Here is a 16,294-nt window from a genome sequence, read left to right on the forward strand (position 1 = left end):
CTTTGCCGTCACCTTTTGCCGTCCGCGGCTGACGGCAAAGGTCTTTACCGTCCGCCATCCATGCCTTTGCCGTCCGCCGTGGCAGATGGCAAAGTAGCAGATTCCTGTAGTGATGTTAGTTTCCGTGACTCCCGCTTAGCCCTCCCATTCCAGTCACACGTAACTGTTTAGCTCTGGTTAGCCATCGTTAGAGCATCTCCAACAGGCGCGCTAAAAGACGCGCCCGTGCGGTAAAATTGCTTTTTAGCGCACGCCGATCAATTTCGCGCGCTCCAGCAGGGCTCTTTGCCATCAGCATCAGCAGCGGACGGCAAAGGCCTGCCGTTAACCACCTAACGGAGTAACAACGCATTTATTACCGTCCGTCTTCTTTGCCGTCCGCTGCTGATGGCAAAGGCCCCTTTGCCGTCAGCTGCCCGAAGCAGACGGCAACGCAGCTCTTTGCCGTCCCCTACTTTGCCGTCACCTTTTGCCGTCCACGGCTGACGGCAAAGGTCTTTGCCGTCCGCCATCCATGCCTTTGCCGTCCGCCGTGGCAGATGGCAAAGTAGCAGATTCCTGTAGTGATGTTAGTTTCCCTGACTCCCGCTTAGCCCTCCCATTCCAGTCACACGTAACTGTTTAGCTCTGGTTATCCATCGTTAGAGCATCTCCAACAGGCGCGCTAAAAGACGCGCCCGTGCGGTAAAATTGCTTTTTAGCGCACGCCGATCAATTTTGCGCGCTCCAGCAGGGCTCTTTGCCATCAGCATCAGCAGCGGACGGCAAAGGCCTGCCGTTAACCACCTAACGGAGTAACAACGCATTTATTACCGTCCGTCTTCTTTGCCATCCGCTGCTGATGGCAAAGGCCCCTTTGCCGTCAGCTGCCCGAAGTAGACGACAACGCAGCTCTTTGCCGTCCCCTACTTTGCCGTCACCTTTTGCCGTCCGCGGCTGACGGCAAAGGTCTTTGCCGTCCGCCATCCATGCCTTTGCCGTCCGCCGTGGAAGATGGCAAAGTAGCAGATTCCTGTAGTGATGTTAGTTTCCCTGACTCCCGCTTAGCCCTCCCATTCCAGTCACACGTAACTGTTTAGCTCTGGTTAGCCATCGTTAGAGCATCTCCAACAGGCGCGCTAAAAGACGCGCCCGTGCGGTAAAATTGCTTTTTAGCGCACGCGAATCAATTTCGCGCGCTCCAGCAGGGCTCTTTGCCATCAGCATCAGCAGCGGACGGCAAAGGCCTGCCGTTAACCACCTAACGGAGTAACAACGCATTTATTACCGTCCGTCTTCTTTGCCGTCCGATGCTGATGGCAAAGGCCCCTTTGCCGTCAGCTGCCCGAAGCAGATGGCAACGCAGCTCTTTGCCGTCCCCTTCTTTGTCGTCACCTTTTGCCGTCCACGGCTGACGGCAAAGGTCTTTGCCGTCCGCCATCCATGCCTTTGCCGTCCGCCGTGGCAGATGGCAAAGTAGCAGATTCCTGTAGTGATGTTAGTTTCCGTGACTCCCGCTTAGCCCTCCCATTCCAGTCACACGTAACTGTTTAGCTCTGGTTAGCCATCGTTAGAGCATCTCCAACAGGCGCGCTAAAAGACGCGCCCGTGCGGTAAAATTGCTTTTTAGCGCACGCCGATCAATTTCGCGCGCTCCAGCAGGGCTCTTTGCCATCAGCATCAGCAGCGGACGGCAAAGGCCTGCCGTTAACCACCTAACGGAGTAACAACGCATTTATTACCGTCCGTCTTCTTTGCCGTCCGCTGCTGATGGCAAAGGCCCCTTTGCCGTCAGCTGCCCGAAGCAGACGGCAACGCAGCTCTTTGTCGTCCCCTACTTTGCCGTCACCTTTTGCCGTCCACGGCTGACGGCAAAGGTCTTTGCCGTCCGCCATCCATGCCTTTGCCGTCCGCCGTGGCAGATGGCAAAGTAGCAGATTCCTGTAGTGATGTTAGTTTCCCTGACTCCCGCTTAGCCCTCCTATTCCAGTCACACGTAACTGTTTAGCTCTGGTTATCCATCGTTAGAGCATCTCCAACAGGCGCGCTAAAAGACGCGCCCGTGCGGTAAAATTGCTTTTTAGCGCACGCCGATCAATTTCGCGCGCTCCAGCAGGGCTCTTTGCCATCAGCATCAGCAGCGGACGGCAAAGGCCTGCCGTTAACCACCTAACAGAGTAACAACGCATTTATTACTGTCCGTCTTCTTTGCCGTCCGCTGCTGATGGCAAAGGCCCCTTTGCCGTCAGCTGCCCGAAGCAGACGGCAACGCAGCTCTTTGCCGTCCCCTACTTTGCCATCACCTTTTGCCGTCCGCGGCTGACGGCAAAGGTCTTTACCGTCCGCCATCCATGCCTTTGCCGTCCGCCGTGGCAGATGGCAAAGTAGCAGATTCCTGTAGTGATGTTAGTTTCCCTGACTCCCGCTTAGCCCTCCCATTCCAGTCACACGTAACTGTTTAGCTCTGGTTATCCATCGTTAGAGCATCTCCAACAGGCGCGCTAAAAGACGCGCCCGTGCGGTAAAATTACTTTTTAGCGCACGCCGATCAATTTCGCGCGCTCCAGCAGGGCTCTTTGCCATCAGCATCAGCAGCGGACGGCAAAGGCCTGCCGTTAACCACCTAACGGAGTAACAACGCATTTATTACCGTCCGTCTTCTTTGCCGTCCGCTGCTGATGGCAAAGGCCCCTTTGCCGTCAGCTGCCCGAAGTAGACGGCAACGCAGCTCTTTGCCGTCCCCTACTTTGCCGTCACCTTTTGCCGTCCGCGGCTGACGGCAAAGGTCTTTGCCGTCCGCCATCCATGCCTTTGTCGTCCGCCGTGGCAGATGGCAAAGTAGCAGATTCCTGTAGTGATGTTAGTTTCCCTGACTCCCGCTTAGCCCTCCCATTCCAGTCACATGTAACTGTTTAGCTCTGGTTAGCCATCGTTAGAGCATCTCCAACAGGCGCGCTAAAAGACGCGCCCGTGCGGTAAAATTGCTTTTTAGCGCACGCCAATCAATTTCGCGCGCTCCAGCAGGGCTCTTTGCCATCAGCATCAGCAGCGGACGGCAAAGGCCTGCCGTTAACCACCTAACTGAGTAACAACGCATTTATTACCGTTCGTCTTCTTTGCCGTCCGCTGCTGATGGCAAAGGCCCCATTGCCGTCAGCTGCCCGAAGCAGATGGCAACGCAGCTCTTTGCCGTCCCCTACTTTGTCATCACCTTTTGCCGTCCGCCATCCATGCCTTTGCCGTCCGCCGTGGCAGATGGCAAAGTAGCAGATTCCTGTAGTGATGTTAGTTTCCGTGACTCCCGCTTACCCCTCGCATTCCAGTCACACGTAACTGTTTAGCTCTGGTTAGCCATCGTTAGAGCATCTCCAACAGGCGCGCTAAAAGACGCGCCCGTGCGGTAAAATTGCTTTTTAGCGCACGCCGATCAATTTCGCGCGCTCCAGCAGGGCTCTTTGCCATCAGCATCAGCAGTGGACGGCAAAGGCCTGCCGTTAACCACCTAACGGAGTAACACCGCATTTATTACCGTCCGTCTTCTTTGCCGTCCGCTGCTGATGGCAAAGGCCCCTTTGCCGTCAGCTGCCCGAAGCAGACGGCAACGCAGCTCTTTGCGGTCCCCTACTTTGCCGTCACCTTTTGCCGTCCACGGCTGACGGCAAAGGTCTTTGCCGTCCGCCATCCATGCCTTTGCCGTCCGCCGTGGCAGATGGCAAAGTAGCAGATTCCTGCAGTGATGTTAGTTTCCCTGACTCCCGCTTAGCCCTCCCATTCCAGTCACACGTAACTGTTTAGCTCTGGTTATCCATCGTTAGAGCATCTCCAACAGGCGCGCTAAAAGACGCGCCCGTGCGGTAAAATTGCTTTTTAGCGCACGCTGATCAATTTCGCGCGCTCCAGCAGGGCTCTTTGCCATCAGCATCAGCAGCGGACGGCAAAGGCCTGCCGTTAACCACCTAACGGAGTAACAACGCATTTATTACCGTCCGTCTTCTTTGCCGTCCGCTGCTGATGGCAAAGGCCCCTTTGCCGTCAGCTGCCCGAAGCAGACGGCAACGCAGCTCTTTGCCGTCCCCTACTTTGCCGTCACCTTTTGTTGTCTGCGCCTGACGGCAAAGGTCTTTACCGTCCGCCATCCATGCCTTTGCCGTCCGCCGTGGCAGATGGCAAAGTAGCAGATTCCTGTAGTGATGTTAGTTTCCCTGACTCCCGCTTAGCCCTCCCATTCCAGTCACACGTAACTGTTTAGCTCTGGTTATCCATCGTTAGAGCATCTCCAACAGGCGCGCTAAAATACGCGCCCGTGCGGTAAAATTGCTTTTTAGCGCACGCCGATCAATTTCGCGCGCTCCAGCAGGGCTCTTTGCCATCAGCATCAGCAGCGGATGGCAAAGGCCTGCCGTTAACCACCTAACGGAGTAACAACGCATTTATTACCGTCCGTCTTCTTTGCCGTCCGCTGCTGATGGCAAAGGCCCCTTTGCCGTCAGCTGCCCGAAGCAGACGGCAACGCAGCTCTTTGCCGTCCCCTACTTTGCCGTCACCTTTTGCCGTCCGCGGCTGACGGCAAAGGTCTTTGCCGTCCGCCATCCATGCCTTTGCCGTCCGCCGTGGCAGATGGCAAAGTAGCAGATTCCTGTAGTGATGTTAGTTTCCCTGACTCCCGCTTAGCCCTCCCATTCCAGTCACACGTAACTGTTTAGCTCTGGTTAGCCATCGTTAGAGCATCTCCAACAGGCGCGCTAAAAGACGCGCTCGTGCGGTAAAATTGCTTTTTAGCGCACGCCAATCAATTTCGCGCGCTCCAGCAGGGCTCTTTGTCATCAGCATCAGCAGCGGACGGCAAAGGCCTGCCGTTAACCACCTAACGGAGTAACAACGCATTTATTACCGTCCGTCTTCTTTGCCGTCCGCTGCTGATGGCAAAGGCCCCTTTGCCGTCAGCTGCCCGAAGCAGATGGCAACGCAGCTCTTTGCCGTCCCCTACTTTGTCGTCACCTTTTGCCGTCCGCGGCTGACGGCAAAGGTCTTTGCCGTCCGCCATCCATGCCTTTGCCGTCCGCCGTGGCAGATGGCAAAGTAGCAGATTCCTGTAGTGATGTTAGTTTCCCTGACTCCCGCTTAGCCCTCCCATTCCAGTCACACGTAACTGTTTAGCTCTGGTTAGCCATCGTTAGAGCATCTCCAACAGGCGCGCTAAAAGACGTGCCCGTGCGGTAAAATTGCTTTTTAGCGCACGCCGATCAATTTCGCGCGCTCCAGCAGGGCTCTTTGCCATCAGCATCAGCAGCGGACGGCAAAGGCCTGCCGTTAACCACCTAACGGAGTAACAACGCATTTATTACCGTCCGTCTTCTTTGCCGTCCGCTGCTGATGGCAAAGGCCCCTTTGCCGTCAGCTGCCCGAAGCAGACGGCAACGCAGCTCTTTGCCGTCCCCTACTTTGTCGTCACCTTTTGCCGTCCGCGGCTGACGGCAAAGGTCTTTGCCGTCCGACATCCATGCCTTTGCCGTCCGCCGTGGCAGATGGCAAAGTAGCAGATTCCTGTAGTGATGTTAGTTTCCCTGACTCCCGCTTAGCCCTCCCATTCCAGTCACACGTAATTGTTTAGCTCTGGTTAGCCATCGTTAGAGCATCTCCAACAGGCGCGCTAAAAGACGCGCCCGCGCGGTAAATTGCTTTTTAGCGCACGCCGATTGATTTCGCGCGCTCCAGCGGTGTCGAGAAACAAGCGCGCGCGGGAAAAGGCGGCAGCTCGCGCGCTAGATTTGGCGCGCCGCTTCGCGCGCGTCTATAAAATTGCAGTGCCCTCTGCCGCTCTCGCTCGCTCTCTCCACTACTTTCTCTCCTCATCGCCGACACGCCACCATGCCGCCTCGCCGCCGGGGAGGTTTGGGCTACCGCGGCGCCCGTCCGGCACCTACTCCGCCTCGATTCAGTCGGGCGGAAGCGTGCGCCTCGGCCTCGGAACCTTTGACACCGCCCAGGATGGCGCCCGCGCGTACGACGCTGCGGCGTGGCGCCTCCGGCGGTCCCGTTGGGACATGAACTTCACCGACGTGTCGACGCGGGAGCAGGCACAGGAGTTGGCGTCTTTCCCGCGGCTTAACACTAACGAGGATCATCGCAAACACCGGAGGCGGGAGCGCCGTCTTAGCCTGGCCGAGATGGACGAGGAAGCCATGGCGCTGTGGAGGCAACGCTTCCCGCAAGACATCATCAATGAAGAACAGTTCTTCGCCGAGAGGAGGGCGGAAAGGGAGGAGAGGAGTAAGGAGCGAGCCGCCTATCGCGAGGACAAGCGAACGCGGAAGGCGGTCGCTAAATACAACATGGCGCTAGGAGATGCGTCGTCCTGTGACTCCCGTGATGAGCGGTTCCTTGACGCCTATGCTCAGACGTCGGAGGAGGACATCACTGAGGCAGAGTCCGAGTCGAAGAACGAGTAGTAGTAGTTTTGTTTTTATTTTGTATCGCAGAAGCAGGCTATGTGGACGTAGTAGAACTATATATCGTTGGAGAAGCCTAGATGTACGCATTTTGTATTGTAGAAGCAGGCTATGTAGACGCAATTTATATGTCATGTTCATTGCATTTTGAATGTTTGAAATCCATTTGTGTCCAAAATGCAATATATGCAATACCCCAGCGAGTCGCGCGTGCTGCATTTGTTGCGCGCTGCTAGAACGGCGCGCGCTGCATTTTAGCGCGGTTGTTTGAGCCAGCGCTGCAGGCCGCGCAAAACCAGGCGAAGCGCGCGCTGTTGGGAAACGTAGTAATTTCAAAAAAATTCCTACGCACACGCAAGATCATGGTGATGGCATAGCAACGAGAGGGGAGAGTGTTGTCCACGTACCCTCGTAGACCGTAAGCGGAAGCGTTAGCACAACGCGGTTGATGTAGTCGTACGTCTTCACGATCCGACCGATCCAAGCACCGAACGTACGGCACCTCCGAGTTCAGCACACGTTCAGCTCGATGACGATCCCCGGGCTCCGATCCAGCAAAGCTTCAGGGATGAGTTCCGTCAGCACGACGGTATGGTGACGATGATGATGTTCTACCGGCGCAGGGCTTCGCCTAAACTCCGCGACGATATGACCGAGGTGGAATATGGTGGAGGGGGGCACCGCACACGGCTAAGGAACGATCCGTAGATCAACTTGTGTGTCTATGGGGTGCCCCCTTGCCCCCGTATATAAAGGAGCCAGGGGGGAGGAGGCGGCCGGCCAAGGAGGGCACGCCAAGGGGGGAGTCCTACTCCCACCGGGAGTAGGACTCCCTTCTTTCCTAGTTGGAATAGGAGAAGGGGGGAAAGAGGAGGAAGAGGGGAAGGAAAGGGGGGGCGCCGCCCCCCTTCCCTTGTCCTATTCGGACTAGGAAGGGGAGGGCCGTGCGGCCCCCTCCTGCCTCCTTCCCTCTTCTCCCTCGAGGCCCATGTAGGCCCAATAACCCCTCGGGGGGGTTCCGGTAACCTCCCGGTGCTCCGGTAAAATGCCGATTTCACCCGGAACGATTCCGATGTCCAAATATAGGCTTCTAATATATCAATCTTTATGTCTCGACCATTTTGAGACTCCTTGTTACGTCCGTGATCACATCCGGGACTCCGAACAAACTTTGGTACATCAAAACTTATAAACTCATAATAAAACTGTCATCGTAACGTTAAGCGTGCGGACCCTACGGGTTCGAGAACTATGTAGACATGACCTAGAACTATTCTCGGTCAATAACCAATAGCGGAACCTGAATGCTCATATTGGTTCCTACATATTCTACGAAGATCTTTATCGGTCAAACCGCATAACAACATACGTTGTTCCCTTTGTCATCGGTATGTTACTTGCCCGAGATTTGATCGTCGGTATCCAATACCTAGTTCAATCGCATTACCGGCAAGTCTCTTTACTCGTTCCGTAATGCATCATCCCGTAACCAACTCATTTGGTCACATTGCTTGCAAGGCTTATAATGATGTGCATTACCGAGAGGGCCCAGAGATACCTCTCCGACAATCGGAGTGACAAAACCTAATCTCGAAATATGCCAACTCAACATGTACCTTCGGAGACACCTGTAGTACTCCTTTATAATCACCCAGTTACGTTGTGACATTTGGTAGTACCCAAAGTGTTCCTCCGGTAAACGGGAGTTGCATAATTCTCATAGTTACAGGAACATGTATAAGTCATGAAGAAAGCAATAGCAATATACTAAACGATCAAGTGCTAGGCTAATGGAATGGGTCATGTCAATCACATCATTCTCCTAATGATGTGATCCCATTAATCAAATGACAACACATGTCTATGGTTAGGAAACATAACCATCTTTGATTAACGAGCTATTCTAGTAGAGGCATACTAGTGACTATATGTTTGTCTATGTATTCACACATGTATCATGTTTTCGGTTAATACAATTCTAGCATGAATAATAAACATTTATCATGATATGAGGAAATAAATAATAACTTTATTATTGCCTCTAGGGCATATTTCCTTCAGTCTCCCACTTGCACTAGAGTCAATAATCTAGATTACATAGTAATGATTCTAACATCCATGGAGTCTTGGTGTTGATCATATTTTGCTCGTGAGAGTGGCTTAGTCAACGGGTCTGCAACATTCAGATCCGTATGTATCTTACAAATCTCTATGTCTCCCACTTGGACTTGGTCCCGAATGGAATTGAAGCGTCTCTTGATGTGCTTGGTCCTCTTGTGAAATCTGGATTCCTTTGCCAAGTTAATTGCACCAGTATTGTCACAGAAGATTTTCATTGGTCCCGATGCACTAGGTATGACACCTAGATCGGAAATGAACTCCTTCATCCAGACTCCTTCATTTGCTGCTTCCGAAGCAGCTATGTACTCTGCTTCACATGTAGATCCCGCCACGACGCTTTGTTTAGAACTGCACCAACTTACAGCTCCACCGTTTAATAAAAACACGTATCCGGTTTGCGATTTAGAATTTTCCGGATCAGTGTCAAAGCTTGCATCGACGTAACCATTTACAACTAGCTCTTTGTTACCTCCATATACGAGAAACATATCCTTAGTCCTTTTCAGGTATTTCAGGATGTTCTTGACCGCTGTCCAGTGATCCACTCCTGGATTACTTTGGTACCTTCCTGCCAAGCTTATTGCTAAGCATACCTCAGGTCTGGTACACAGCATTGCATACATGATAGAGCCTATGGCTGAAGCATAGGGAACATCTTTCATTTTCTCTCTATCTTCTGTTGTGGTCGGGCATTGAGTTTGACTCAACTTCACACCTTGTAGTACGGGCAAGAACCCTTTCTTTGCCTGATCCATTTTGAACTTTTTCAAAATTTTATCAAGGTATGTGCTTTGTGAAAGTCCTATTAAGCGTCTTGATCTATCTCTATAGATCTTGATGCCCAATATGTAGGCAGCTTCACCGAGGTCTTTCATTGAAAAACTTTTATTCAAGTATCCCTTTATGCTATCCAGAAATTCTATATCATTTCCAATTAATAATATGCCATCTACATATAATATCAGAAATGCTACAGAGCTCCCACTCACTTTCTTGTAAGTACAGGCTTCTCCAAAAGTATGTATAAAACCATATGCTTTGATCACACTATCAAAGTGTTTATTCCAACTCCGAGATGCTTGCACCAGTCCATAAATGGAACGCTGGAGCTTGCACGCTTTGTTAGCACCTTTTGGATCTACAAAACCTTCTGGCTGCATCATATACAACTCTTCTTCCAGAAATCCATTCAAGAATGCAGTTTTGACATCCATTTGCCAAATTTCATAATTATGAAATGCAGCAATAGCTAACATGATTCGGACAGACTTAAGCATCGCTACGGGTGAGAAAGTCTCATCATAGTCAACCCCTTGAACTTGTCGAAAACCTTTCGCAACAAGTCGAGCTTTATAGACAGTTATATTACCATCAACGTCAGTCTTCTTCTTAAAAATCCATTTATTCTCAATGGCTTGCCGATCATCGGGCAAGTCAACCAAAGTCCATACTTTGTTTTCATACATGGATCCCATCTCAGATTTCATGGCCTCTAGCCATTTTGCGGAATCTGGGCTCATCATCGCTTCCTCATAGTTCGTAGGTTCATCATGGTCAAGCAACATGACTTCCAGAATTGGATTACCGTACCATTCTGGTGCGGATCTTATTCTGGTAGACCTACGAGGTTCAGTAGAAACTTGATCTGAAGTTTCATGATCAATATCATTAGCTTCCTCACTAATTGGAGTAGTTGTCACAGGAACTAGTTCTTGTGATGAACTACTTTCCAATAAGGGAGTAGATACAGTTATCTCATCAAGTTCTATTTTCTTCCCACTCACTTCTTTCGAGAGAAACTCCTTCTCTAGAAAGGATCCGATTTTAGCAACGAAAATCTTGCCCTCAGATCTGTGATAGAAGGTGTACCCAATAGTCTCTTTTGGGTATCCTATGAAGACACATTTCTCCGATTTGGGTTCGAGCTTATCTGGTTGAAGTTTCTTCACATAAGCATCACAGCCCCAAACTTTAAGAAACGACAACTTTGGTTTCTTGCCAAACCATAGTTCATAAGGCGTCGTCTTAACGGATTTTGATGGTGCCCTATTTAACGTGAATGCGGCCGTCTCTAGAGCATAACCCCAAAACGATAGCGGTAAATCAGTAAGAGACATCATAGATCGCACCATATCTAGTAAAGTACGATTACGACGTTCGGACACACCATTTCGTTGTGGTGTTCCAGGTGGCGTGAGTTGCGAAACTATTCCGTGTTGTTTCAAGTGTAGACCAAACTCGTAACTCAAATATTCTCCTCCATGATCAGATCGTAGAAATTTTATTTTCCTGTTACGATGATTTTCTACTTCACTCTGAAATTCTTTGAACTTTTCAAATGTTTCAGACTTGTGTTTCATCAAGTAGATATACCCATATCTGCTCAAATCATCTGTGAAGGTGAGAAAATAACGATATCCGCCGCGAGCCTCAACATTCATTGGACCACAAACATCAGTATGTATGATTTCCAACAAGTCAGTTGCTCGCTCCATAGTTCCGGAGAACGGCGTTTTAGTCATCTTGCCCATGAGGCACGGTTCGCAAGTACCAAGTGATTCATAATCAAGTGATTCCAAAATCCCATCAGTATGGAGTTTCTTCATGCGCTTTACACCGATATGACCTAAACGGCAGTGCCACAAATAAGTTGCACTATCATTATTAACTCTGCATCTTTTGGTTTCAACACTATGAATATGTGTATCACTACTATCGAGATTTGATAAAAATAGACCACTCTTCAAGGGTGCATGACCATAAAAGATATTACTCATATAAATAGAACAACCATTATTCTCTGATTTAAATGAATAACTGTCTCGCATCAAACAAGATCCAGATATAATGTTCATGCTTAACGCTGGCACCAAATAACAATTATTTAGGTCTAAAACTAATCCTAATGGTAGATGTAGAGGTAGCGTGCCGATCGCGATCACATGGACTTTGGAACCATTTCCCACGCGCATCGTCACCTCGTCCTTAGCCAATCTTCGCTTAATCCGTAGCCCCTGTTTTGAGTTGCAAATATTAGCAACAGAACCAGTATCAAATACCCAGGTGCTACTGCGAGCATTAGTAAGGTACACATCAATAACATGTATATCACATATACCTTTGTTCACTTTGTCATCCTTCTTGTCTGCCAAATACTTGGGGCAGTTCCGCTTCCAGTGTCCAGTCTGCTTGCAGTAGAAGCACTCAGTTTCAGGCTTAGGTCCAGACTTGGGTTTCTTCTCTTGAGTAGCAACTTGCTTGATGTTCTTTTTGAAGTTCCCCTTCTTCTTCCCTTTGCCCTTTTTCTTGAAACTGGTGGTTTTGTTAACCATCAACACTTAATGCTCCTTCTTGATTTCTACCTCCACGGCTTTTAGCATTGCGAAGAGCTCGGGAATAGTCTTGTTCATCCCTTGCATATTATAGTTCATCACGAAGTTCTTGTAGCTTGGTGGCAGTGATTGAAGAATTCTGTCAATGACACTATCATCAGGAAGATTAACTCCCAGTTGAATCAAGTGATTATTATACCGAGACATTTTGAGTATGTGTTCACTGACAGAACTATTCTCCTCCATCTTGCAGCTGTAGAACTTATTGGAGACTTCATATCTCTCAATCCGGGCATTTGCTTGAAATATTAACTTCAACTCCTGGAACATCTCATATGCCCCATGACGTTCAAAATGTTGTTGAAGACCCGGTTCTAAGCCGTAAAGCATGGCACACTGAACTATCGAGTAGTCATCAGCTTTGCTCTGCCAGACGTTCTTAACGTCGTCAGTTGCATCAGCAGCAGGCCTGGCACCTAGCGGTGCTTCCAGGACGTAACTTTTTTGTGCAGCAATGAGGATAATCCTCAGGTTACGGACCCAGTCCATGTAATTGCTACCATCATCTTTCAACTTTGCTTTCTCAAGGAACACATTAAAATTTAACGGAACAACAACACGAGTCATCTATCTACAAACAAACATAGACAAGCAAAATACTATCAAGTACTAAGTTTCATGATAAATTTAAGTTCAATTAATCATATTACTTAAGAACTCCCACTTAGACAGACATTTCTCTAGTCATCTAAGTGATCACGTGATCCAAATCAACTAAACTATGTCCGATCATCACGTGAGATGGAGTAGTTTCAATGGTGAACATCACTATGTTGATCATATCTACTATATGATTCACGCTCGACCTTTCGGTCTCCGTGTTCCGAGGCCATATATGTATATGCTAGGCTCGTCAAGTATGACCTGAGTATTCTGCGTGTGCAACTGTTTTGCACCCGTTGTATTTTAACGTAGAGCCTATCACACCCGATCATCACGTGGTGTCTCAGCACGAAGAACTTTCGCAACGGTGCATACTCAGGGAGAACACTTCTTGATTATTAGTGAGAGATCATCTTAAAATGCTACTGTCAATCAAAGCAAGATAAGATGCATAAAGGATAAACATCACATGCAATCAATATAAGTGATATGATATGGCCATCATCATCTTGTGCTTGTGATCTCCATCTTCGAAGCACCGTCGTGATCACCATCTTCACCGGCGCGACACCTTGATCTTCATCGTAGCATCGTTGTCGTTACGCCATCTATTGCTTCTACGACTATCACTACCGCTTAGAGATAAAGTAAAGCAATTACAGGGCGTTTGCATTTCATACAATAAAGCGACAACCATATGGCTCCTGCCAGTTGCCAATAACTTCGGTTACAAAACATGATCATCTCATACAATAAAATATAGCATCACGTCTTGACCATATCACATCACAACATGCCCTGCAAAAACAAGTTAGACGTCCTCTACTTTGTTGTTGCAAATTTTACGTGGCTGCTATGGGCTTTAGCAAGAACCGTTCTTACCTACGCATAAAAACCACAACGATAGTTCGTCAAGTTGGTGTTGTTTTAACCTTCGCAAGGACTGGGCGTAGCCACACTCGATTCAGCTAAAGTGAGAGAGACAGACACCCGCCAGCCACCTTTAAGCACGAGTGCTCGCAACGGTGAAACCAGTCTCGCGTAAGCGTACGCGTAATGTCGGTCCGGGCCGCTTCATCTCACAATACCGCTGAACCAAAGTATGACATGCTGGTAAGCAGTATGACTTGTATCGCCCACAACTCACTTGTGTTCTACTCGTGCATATAACATCAACGCATAAAACCTAGGCTCGGATGCCACTGTTGGGAAACGTAGTAATTTCAAAAAAATTCCTATGCACACGCAAGATCATGGTGATGGCATAGCAACGAGAGGGGAGAGTGTTGTCCACGTACCCTCGTAGACCGTAAGCGGAAGCGTTAGCACAACGCGGTTGATGTAGTCGTACGTCTTCACGATCCGACCGATCCAAGCACCGAACGTACGGCACCTCCGAGTTCAGCACACGTTCAGCTCGATGACGATCCCCGGGCTCCGATCCAGCAAAGCTTCGGGGATGAGTTCCGTCAGCACGACGGCGTGGTGACAATGATGATGTTCTACCGGTGCAGGGCTTCGCCTAAACTCCGCGACGATATGACCGAGGTGGAATATGGTGGAGGGGGGCACCGCACACGGCTAAGGAACGATCCGTAGATCAACTTGTGTGTCTATGGGGTGCCCCCTTGCCCCCGTATATAAAGGAGCCAGGGGGGAGGAGGCGGCCGGCCAAGGAGGGCGCGCCAAGGGGGGAGTCCTACTCCCACCGGGAGTAGGACTCCCTTCTTTCCTAGTTGGAATAGGTGAAGGGGGGAAAGAGGAGGAAGAGGGGAAGGAAAGGGGGGGCGCCGCCCCCCTTCCCTTGTCCTATTCGGACTAGGAAGGGGAGGGGCACGCGGCTCCCTCCTGCCTCCTTCCCTCTTCTCCCTCGAGGCCCATGTAGGCCCAATAACCCCCGGGGGGGTTCCGGTAACCTCCCGGTGCTCCGGTAAAATGCCTATTTCACCCGGAATGATTCCGATGTCCAAATATAGGCTTCCAATATATCAATCTTTATGTCTCGACCATTTCGAGACTCCTCGTTACGTTCGTGATCACATCCTGGACTCCGAACAAACTTCGGTACATCAAAACTTATAAACTCATAATAAAACTGTCATCGTAACGTTAAGCGTGCGGACCCTACGGGTTCGAGAAGTATGTAGACATGACCTAGAACTATTCTCGGTCAATAACCAATAGCGGAACCTAGATGCTCATATTGGTTCCTACATATTCTACGAAGATCTTTATCGGTCAAACCGCATAACAACATACGTTGTTCCCTTTGTCATCGACTGGACTCCTCCGGTGTCGGTTCAATTCTGAGCGGCATGTGTCGGTCTTCGATTCCTCTCCCCATCATTCGGGCTCTACCTTCGTCGAAGGGCTGGCCTGCTCCCAGCTGCGGTCCATTGCTCATCTCGCGCCCAATGCTGCAGGACCGAGCTCGCCACGCGCCGGTGGTAGGACCGAGGTTGTCTCGCGCCCGGCAGCAAGACCAAGCTCGTCTCGCACCCGGTGCAGCAGGACGGGTCGATGGAGGCCAATTTTGGCTGATCTTTTGGGTCTCGGTGTTGGGGGGCGCCCAGGGGTGCGAAAGGCGAGGCCTTTCCGCTCGTCTCTTTGATTGGGGTAGCGACGGGTCTCAGGTGAGGTGGTGTCAAGGTCTTGGACGTTGAGGCAGTGGCATTGATGGTGGTAGTGTGGTGCTCATGGGCAGAGCCCGTGGCTTGGTGCTGCCCGGTGACCATGGCCATGTGGGAGGCATGGTAGCTGGGGTGTGGCGTTCGGTGGCAAGGAGTGTTGGCCGAGATGAAAACTTGCTCTATCTTCGGACGGACCGACGGCAGCGAAGCTTGTTCCCTTCTTGAAGGCATCGTCGTGTCTCTCTCTGCCCATCGTCCGGCTCCATGGTGAACTCCGATCCTCGGATCTGGTGGTGGCGGCGCTCCCGTGCCGTATTCTTCCTGAAGGCGCCTCCTTGGAGCCCACGGTTCGTCGTATGCGGCTTCATCTCTTCATAGTGCTAGGGGTGGTGTTGCTACGCTCAACGTCTATGTATCCTGCCTTAGGTGTGTGCATGTGTGGTGATGACGTGCGTTTGTACCGGGTGATGTTGATATTTGCTTTATATATAAAGCGTGACGGAAGCCTTATTGGTAACATAGTGGTAAAAATCCTGTAGTGATCTTATTAACTTTGTTCTTGACAACTTGTGTAATTAGTGAAGTTTTTGACACATGTTCTCAATGTCGCCAAGCCTTCAATTTGGTGGGGAATTTAACAAAAAAAACGATGAGTGCATGAGCTATGATGCAGAGGTCGGGGGTTGTATTCTCCTTTTCTAGAGAAACAACTATGTAAGAGGGATTTGTTGTGATATCAGAATGCCACTTCTAGGCGACAATCGGCGTCAACCACTTGCAATATCATCGCTTGGGTTTGCAGCATTGCCACCACCCGGCCGTAGCATTGCTGGTTGCCACTTGCATCTCGTCATGTATGGCGTCGCTATTGGTTGATGCACCGACAGTTGTCGATTCAAGCACCCAGCACTCATCACGCCTAGCCTAACAGCTAGCATCACCTGGCACCGCTAATCGCCAAACCAACGACTGTCGTTCCATCACCCAACGTTGTCGGTCGTAGCACCAGCCTCTCGTCACGCCGGGCATTGGCACTGTCTGTTTGTGCTTGCATTGTTTCATTTTGTCAGAGTTGGCGAGTGGCTTTCTTTTGTAGCAAGGTTGTTTATTTAAGAGATTG

The sequence above is a fragment of the Triticum dicoccoides genome, chromosome 4B (genome assembly GCF_002162155.2).
Source record: "Triticum dicoccoides isolate Atlit2015 ecotype Zavitan chromosome 4B, WEW_v2.0, whole genome shotgun sequence".
NCBI lineage: Eukaryota > Viridiplantae > Streptophyta > Magnoliopsida > Poales > Poaceae > Triticum > Triticum dicoccoides.